Genomic DNA, 7511 nt, shown 5'->3' with positions numbered 1-7511 from the left:
CCTCAATGTGCCTAGTGCGAGCATGAAACACTGGGTTCCTCGTAACTGCTAATGCGCTCTGGCTATCAATGAAAATCTTAGTGCTAGATGACTGTCCAACCCCTAAATCAGCCACCATAAGACGTCTGAGCCATACACACTTAACTGTAGCTGTAAAAGCTGTCCTGTATTCAGCTTCACAGCTTGAAGTGGCCATTATAGTAGACTGCTTCTTACTGAGCCATGATATACATGAATCACCAAGGCGAAAGAAAAACCCACTACTAATAGACACTCGTGTGTCATAACATCCAGCCCAATACGAATCACTAAAAGAATGCAGCTGTGACTCATCACCTTTTGGATAAAATAATCCAAAATACTGAGTGCCCTGTAAATAGCGAAAACCCGCTTAACAGCCTACCTATGCATAAGTCTGCTCAACTATGAGATCGCATACTGTATATATCTGGCCTCGTGTTGCATACATAAAGAAGGGATCCAATAGCCTCTTGATACAAACTAGCATTAAAAGAGTCTCCTACATCTTGAAGACTAAGTCGACTACCTGTCTCCATAAGTGTAGCCATAGGTTTACAGTCTTCAAGATTAAACCTCTTCAATAGCTTATATATATATATAGACTGCAGCATAACAAAGCCATCATTGCGTTGCATAAACTGAATCCCCAAATAGTAATGCAACGGTCCCAAATCTGACATCTCAAACGATGACTGCAAATTAGCCTCCTTAAAGGCTGAAATCTGATCTATATCGGGTCCCGTGAAGAGCAGCATGTCATCAACCTATAGAACGATGACCAAAAATGTATCCTTACTCCTCTTCACATAGAGGGTACTCTTTGTTGGACTGTTGCAAAAATCATTTGCAACCAAGTATGCATGAATCTTCTCATACCATGCTCTAGGAGCCTGCTTAAGGCCATAAAGAGTCGTTTTCAACCTGCATACTTTAGACTCTTTTCCTTTCACAACAAAACCAGGAGGTTACGATACATACACCTCCTCATGTAAATCACCATTCAAGAATGCAGTCTTAATGTCCAACTGATGTACATTCCACCCATGATGTGCTATCAAAGCAATGAGACACCTATGGTAGTCATTGGAGATGTGGGTGCAAAGGTCTCATCATAATCAATGCCCTTTTGTTGGGCATACCCCTTTGCAACAAGTCTGGCCTTGTAAGAAGCGATCAATGCTACCATCTATTTTTGTTTTAACTTGTAAACCCACTTAGTACCAATGGCCTTCTTGCCATGAGTTAGATATGTCAAATACCAGGTATCATTCTTGAGTATAGAGTTATACTCATTCTACATAGCATGCATCCAATGATCTTCATCCTGTGCTTCCTCAAAGGAAACAGGTTCCTCCTCATTACATAAAGTAGAAATGAGAACATGATCCACATGAGAATAATCTGCATGATGAGAATCTACACGAGTTTTGTTAGGTAAAGGAGCTGCCAACTTGCTATCCTTCAATGTCTGCACAAGCCATTTTGGCATATGCCTAGATTCTTCTATGTCTACTCTCTCCTCATCCACTACATCCTCAATAATTACCTCATCAAAAGGCTGATTCGTAAGCTGAATTTCAGCACTTGGTTGAGCATTCAATTGCTCTACATATGGCTGCCCTCTATTAAACAAAGGTAAGAGCAAATCCAACATGTTCTGTGAGCATACATTCTGCTGAATTTTGTATGAAAGCATGGGCTGAACCGAGTTTTCGACAAAAACAACATCTCTACTTACCAAAATCCACTTTGAGGCCGAAAGGTAGAGTCTATATCCCTTGCTTTCTGAACTGTATCCCACAAATATGCATTTAACTACCTTATCATCAAGCTTACTGCGTTGTTGCTTAGGCATAAGAGCATAAGCAAGATAGCCAAAAACACACAAATGAGCCACAGAAGGCTTCTTGCCATGCCAAGCTTCATAAGGAATTTTAAACTGCAAGGCCTTGGTAGGGCATTTGTTCAACACATAATTTGTGCACATAGTTGCCTCTAACCAAAAATCATGAGGTAAATCTTGGGCTTTCACCATACATCGTGCCATATCCATGAGAGACATGTTCTTCCTCTTAGCCACACCATTTTGTTGAGGTATGTGTGGCACAATATATTGATACCTTATGCCTTTTTCAGTCATATATGCATGAAATTCCTTGGACATATACCTCCTCCCTCGATTTGAACGAAGGGTGCCAACTTTACATTCACATGCATTTTCAACCATGGATACGAAGTGCCTAAAGCACATAAAAACCTCTGACTTCTACTTTAATAGATACACCCAGCTATATCTAAAGTAATCATCAATAAAAGTGTCGAAGTAGAGATATCCCCCAATAGATGGTATCCTCATAGGACCACATACATCACTATGTATAAGCTGTAATTTCTTAACAGCTCTCACAAATCCATCCTTTGGAAATGATGCCTGATGCATTTTACTAAGAATACACCCCTCACATACATGTCTAGTAGGGGTCTCAAGACTTGGCAACTCAGACACCATATCATGCCTTTGAAGGCATAAGAAACTACCATAATTCAGATGGCCAAATCGTGCATGCTATAATTCTATATCACTCATAGTACGAGTCATAGAGACTGAGTAAGCATCATGCTGCAACTTCTCAAATACATCCATCTTGTATAGGCCATGAAGCAAGGTACTTGAGGCTTGAATGATAGAATAACCATCATTTCTATCTTGAACTGTACATCTGTCATCCACAAATTTTACCATCAAGCCTGAGAAGACTAAGGCTGAAACTGACAGCAAGTTCTTAATCCATGGCAGATATAAAACTTTAGAAAGAGTAAATGCGCCCTCATTTGCAACAATGAGCATAACTCTACCAACTACTTTGACAGGATATGGAGAAACCATTTTCACATGTGATGGTTCCTACACTTGGGACAGATTCCAGAGATGAGAACAATTTTTTTGTGAAGTAATGTGCTTACTAGCACAACTGTCAAAGTACCAAGCATCCGATTCTGCCAACTAACATGCATACATCATGAACAGAAGGGTCATAACTGCAATGTACAGTCCATGCCCATTCATCTTGAGCAAAACTTGCAGATTCCTTCTCCTCTGTACTTGGTGCACATGCACCACAACCATTTCTTTTTCTTCTTCTCTAGCCTTTAAATCTTGCACTCATTTATGTAGTGCCCTGGTTTCCTGCAATAGTGACACTTGCCCTTCTTTTTAGACCTATCACCTTCTTTCTTTGCATCCTTACCTGAGGATTCTAATTTTGGCCTATAGCCACCATGCGAAGAAGCTTTACCTTTGCCTTTCTGATTGGCAATTTTTGATTGGCAACAAAAGCATGGTCACCAACTCGCATAACATATCTGTTTTGCCTAGACTTCTCTTCTTGCAAGAGTACTAAAGCCAACTCATCAAATGTAAGGGCATTTGGATTTCCCTTCATCATCATGAGTCTAAGGATAGAGGCAAAACTCTGATAAGAATCCGGCAATGCATTGAGAACTGTGGGCACCTGAAACCACTAGGATCATGGGGAGACACACCATCCAACCAAATACCAATTGGTTCATCACTTCAATCAAATTACCATAACCGAAAAATTAATAAATATCATAAAAACATAACATAACATAAAAACACAAGAGAATCATTGGGTGCAATCTATCCCCCCTCAAGAAGTGTCGGCTTCCTTCCACTTCTTGAGTATTTATGCTTTATTAATCAAAAATAGCCCATAAGCCAAAAATAGATGCTTATGCATGGGCTTGCCCTTTACAAAAATGGGGGTTGCTTTTAACACAAGCTTAGCTAAAGTGTTCCTATCTAAACACTAAAGGATAATTACAAAAAGAACCCCAAGGGCTAATTCACATGTAAATAAATAAATCCACACTCAATACATCAAAATGGGTAGCTCAATAAGTCCACGCCCGAATACATCAAAATGGGCGGCCAAATACAAAATCTCGTAGTAGACACTATGGCAAAAATATCAAAATGAGAACAATCCCGCGGTAATAGCTCACACCATATCATCGCCATCATGTCAATCTCACCAACCTACAAGGTTGTCCATTCAAACACACTACGAGTGAGCAACACATGCACAAGTCCACGATAGCACATATGTAATAAATCCACACATATGTAATAAATCCACACTTAGTTCTAGCTGTCCTTGATTTCATATGTCTTACACTTAGTTCCAGCTGTCCTTGATTTCATATGTCTTACACATGGAATATTTGGAATCACCCAAGTGCCATGCTTTGAACATAGTGGTAATTAGGCGTCCCCAATTAACCACAGAAGGATGGATGGACAAACCGTAACATCCCTCCTGCTCGGGATAGCAGCATCATATCAACCAGCCCATGTTTGAAAGTAAGATTTGATGATGTCAGGATAGGCACGAAAAAAACACTCAAGCATCCATTTAGCATTTTCGCGAGGATGGTTTTTGAAGGTCAAAAGATATCTATTATATACAGTACCTATGCGAGTAGAAGTGGTCTCATGGTCAATAAAAGCCTCAGGTTGAACTTCTTCTACTTGGTCAACACTTGGTAAACAAGACTAGGTGCTTCCTCATATACAAGATGTGTAGAAATAGGTCCTCTATAAGGCCTCAAAAGACTAATATGAAAAGAATTATGAATTCTCCAATGAGAAGGAAGTGAGAGCCTATATGCTAAGTTTTAATTTTATGAGTAATTTTGAAAGGACCTATAAAAACGAGGAGCTAACTTAACAACAGGGTAATTTTATGAGAGCCTATATGCTAAGTTTTAATTTTATGAGTAATTTTGAAAGGACCATAAAAACGAGGAGCTAACTTAACAACAGGGTTAGTCTCAACACTTTTAAGACGTCTCTTTTCAATACGAAGCAAAACATATTGACCTTCTTGAAAAACCATGTGCTTTCTTTTCTTATTAGCTTGTTTAGTGTATTTCTCTTGTGCATTAGAAATAGCTTTACGAACGTGATTCATGAATCGAAGTGAAATCAATGGTAAATTGATTTGCAGCTTCAATAGTGTGTGATAAACGAGTGATAGGGGTAGGTAAAGCTTTTCCATACACAATTGCAAAAGGTGCCTTTCCAGTGGATGAATGCAGTGTGTTGTTATATGCAAATTGCAAAATATGGACATACTTATCCCATTGTTTAGGTTGTGATGAAACATATGCACGAAGTAAATCAAATATTGTGCTATTTGTCACTTCTGTTTGACCATTAGATTCAGGGTAAAATGCAGTGGAAAAATCTAATTTAGTGCCAAGATTATCAAACAATGTAGTCTAGAAATCACTGCAAAACTTAAAATCTCTATCAGAAACAATCACTTGTGGGTAAACCATGATGTGTGAAAATGTGTTTATTAACAAATGTGCAACTTGATGTGCAGTAAGAGTCTTTTTACAAGGAAGAAAATATGCTTGTTTGCTAAACCTATCAATGGTCCAAATCATATCATTATGGTTTGTAGTCAATGAAAAACCAGTGATAAAATCCATAGAAATCTGTACCCAAAAGGAGTGTTAGGAATAGGAAGTGGCATGCATAAACCAAGTTTCTTACCCTTATAACTTTTCACTTTTTGACAAACATCACATTCAGACACAAATTTAGCTACATCATTTTTCATTTTAGACCAATAAAGTCATTAGAAATAGTCTGGAATGTGGATGAAACACCTCGATGCCCCGCATAAGGTGGCTGATGTAATTCCTCTAAAATAGAATGTTTGAAAGATCGAGTAATGCATAATCTTTTCTAGAAGAAAAGATATCCATCATCGTAGGAATACTCAAGAAAAGGTGTCCTCTCAATCTAGACCAAATATCACTAAAGTCAGGGTCTTGGTCATAAGTTTCACGTATAGAGTCAAAAGATGTATTCTCAATCACAGAAATATTTTGAATGGAAGGTCTTCTACTCAAAGTGTCAGCAACTACATTTTCTTTACCGCAAATGTTTGATACTCTGCTGTTCAGTCTTTATAAGAAATTCTAAGCCCATAAAATAATGTTTCCAAATTTTCAATGCATGGACTACAGCAGACAACTCCTTGTCATAGGTGCTATACTTACTTTCAGCAGGATGCAATTTCCTACTCTTGAAAGAAATAGGATGAACATCTTGCATTAATAAAGCACTAATGCCCTTACCACTAGCATTAGTTACAACCACAAAGAAAGGACGTGAAAAATCAGGTAATTGTAACACAGGTGCATGAGTAAGTGCATATTTTAATGCAAGAAAACATTTCTCTTGAAGTTCGGTCCACTCATAAGGTTTGGATTTCTTAAGAAGTTCAGTGAGATAGTGCGCCTTATATGCCAAAATTACGGACAAATTTGTGATAATAGCTACACAACCCTAGAAAAGATCGTAATTCATGAAGGTTCTTCAAGGACATGGCCATGTCGCAATAGTTTCTATTTTCTTGGGATCTACATGTATGCCTTTAGTAGAAACTATATATCCCAAATACTCAATCTCACTCTAGAAGAACTACTCTTTTCGGAACTAATGTAAAGTTCATTTTCCTTGAGCAAATTAAATACAATTTCCAAGTGTTTTTCGTGATTCTCTTCATATTTACTAAAAACTAAGATATCATCAAAAAAGGCAACCACAAAGTTTTGATGTTCAAGAAAGATTCTATTCATCATACGACTAAAAGTCACAGGAACATTAGTAAGACCGAATGGCATTACTAAAAACTCAAAGTGACGAGTGAGTTCTAAAAGTAGTTTTATAGATATCTTGCTCGGCCATTTTTACTTGATGATATCCAGATTTTAGGTCAATTTTGCTAAAGACGCTGGCTCCTCTTAATTTATCAAGTAGATCATCAACTCTAGTAATTGGAAATCTATTATTGATAGTGTTCTTGTTGAGAACCATGTAGTCTATACACATGGCTCCTCTTAATTTATCAAGTAGATCATCAACTCTAAGAATTGGAAATCTATTATTGATAGTGTTCTTGTTGAGAGCCATGTAGTCTACACACATACGATAAGTACCAATTTTCATTTTTACAAGAAGAACTAGTGATCCATATGGTGAACTACTTAGTCTAATAAGTCCCCGAGAAAGTAATTCCTCGATTTGAGTTTGAATTTCTCTTTGCTCAAGAGGGTTAACTCTATAAGGTGCTCTACAAGGCGGTGCACTACCTAGAATAATGTCTATGTGATGATCTTCAGGACGTGCTCTAGGGAGTCCAGGATGTAACTCATTAAGAAAACAGTCAGAGAATTTGGAAATGAAAGAGTCATGGGATGTATCCCTAGGAGGTGGTTCTTGAGCACTAAACTGGTTAACCAAAATTAAAAAATTCTTCCTCTTCCTCAAAGCCCTTTTTGCTTGAGTATGGCTCAAAAGTGGTTGATCCTTACCCTCAGAAATTCCTTGCAAACAAACATTCTTTCCGTGATGCATAAAAGACATTGTGTTCTTTTCATAATAAATTTGT

Source organism: Cibotium barometz, chromosome 48 (genome assembly GCF_041138505.1).
Source record: "Cibotium barometz isolate CiBa-2024 chromosome 48, ASM4113850v1, whole genome shotgun sequence".
Classification (NCBI taxonomy): Eukaryota; Viridiplantae; Streptophyta; class Polypodiopsida; order Cyatheales; family Cibotiaceae; genus Cibotium; species Cibotium barometz.
The sequence above is the reverse complement of the archived record's forward strand: the minus strand, read 5'-3'. Positions refer to the sequence as shown.